A 2,040-nucleotide genomic window follows, 5' to 3' on the forward strand; every position below is an offset into this window, starting at 1 on the left:
GTGTTTAAACTATTTGTTTATTTTATAAAATAAATAAATTTAAATATATTAAGTATTAAGTTTATTTCGAGGAATTCAATTGTAATAATGTGGAAATGAAAAATTATATGTAATGAAGATGTAGTCTTACTAAACTTACAAAAGAAATGTATTACTTGTATTAAAAAAGATTAAAGTGTAACTTTAATTTTTTTTTAAAACTAAAATTTGAAAAAACATTTATTTCAAAACATTAGATTCTCAATTTATATATGAAATGGATATTGAAATATATTAGTTAATATAGATCTTCATATAATTACACATTTTTCTTACATTCAAAAATATATATATATTAAAGTGTGTTAAATATTTTATTTAGATTCGAGGGGAAAAATTAACTTTATTATTAATATTTTTTTAAATAATGACATGCCAACTTTAGATTAAGTACATATCCTTTACATTCTAATAAAAATAATTAATAATATTTTTAAGTAAAATTAATTAAATGTGTGTATTTGTTTTTGTTGTTTATTATAATGGATAATATTTTTGATGTAGTGAATTTTTTAATTTTATTTTTAAATGGAAAAGGTGTAAATTGAATTGAACTTCCATTTATATATATATATATATATATATATATTAATTATTCAACAAATTATTTTTAATTAAATTTAATATTAAAATAAAATTAAAAAAAAAAATCATTTAAAAGATTTTATTTAGAATTTTATTTATTTAATTTTTAATAAAAAAATAAATTATAATAAAAATGATAAAGTTAAATATTATTAAAAACTATATACTCTCATTGCCCCTTATGTTGGATACATGTCGAACATACCAAATAGCATTGAATTTGAAAAAATGTGTATTCTGTGTTTTTTTTGGGATCTTGCTAGGTCACATTGTATGTAAGCGAGGCTTGATGGTGGACCCTGCAAAGATTGTGGTGATTGTGAACTTGGAGGCCCCTAGGAATCTCAAGCAGTTGCGCACAAAACTAGGACACACGAGATACTATAGAGAGTTCATTAAATCTTATGCTCAAATTACCGTGCCCATGGAAAAATAGCTAAAGAAGGATGCAACCATCTGTTGGGATGAGGAATTTCAGCGTAGCTTAGATGTGTTAAAGGAAGAGATGGTGATTGCACCAATCCTGGTATTTCCCGATTGGAAAAAGGAGTTTCTTGTACATGTGGATGCTTCTTGCATTGTGCTGAGAGCAATACTAACACAAGTAGGTGAACGATAACTGGACCATCCTATAGCATTCGCAATTAGGAAGTTATCAAAGGTCAAGAAAAATTATTCAACAACAAAGTGCGAAGGGTTATCCATGTTCTACGCGCTGCAAAAATTCAGGCATTATCTATTAGGAAGACATTTCAAGATGTATACAAATAATTTTGCCTCAAAAAACCTGGTCAACAAGCCTGTGTTTGGGGGAAATATTTGCAGGTGGTTATTATTATTTCAAGATTACGATTTGGAAGTGATTGTGAAACCGTGGGGGTTGAATGTTAGGTCCCTATACTAATAGTATAGCCCCTTATTGCTATTAGTACAACCCCCTTATCATATTTTTGTGCCCGTGTAGTACCCATATTGTTATTATTGTTCCCCATAGAAGCCTGCTATTATTGTTGTTGTGCCCTTACATTATTATTGTTATGTCAGCTCTGATTATATTATGAACCCTTAGACACCTATATATAGAAAGGAGGTCTTGTCATTTTTATCATCCAAGAATTGTTCATTTGTTTAATGTAAAGGAGGTTTCCCTCTCGAAGAGGCTGATTTCTAAGGCGTTGATCTTTATTTTCTAACTTTTTGTGATCTGGTTTCGTAACATTTGGTATCAGCACTTTGTATTTTAGGGTTTCGCTGCTCCAAAACATGTCATCGTGGAATGTTTGCTATAACGTTTTCTCTACGATGTTTCAGAAGCTAAGAAAAAATCCCATTTGATACACAATCTTTTTAACCCTTGGGTTCGAATTTCAAATCTCGTCCCTCTATATTTTTGGACATATTATTTGAGGAAGTTAG

This window comes from Pinus tabuliformis, chromosome 3_1 (assembly GCF_031772625.1).
Source record: "Pinus tabuliformis cultivar Carrire ecotype Pingquan chromosome 3_1, CPIR1, whole genome shotgun sequence".
NCBI lineage: Eukaryota > Viridiplantae > Streptophyta > Pinopsida > Pinales > Pinaceae > Pinus > Pinus tabuliformis.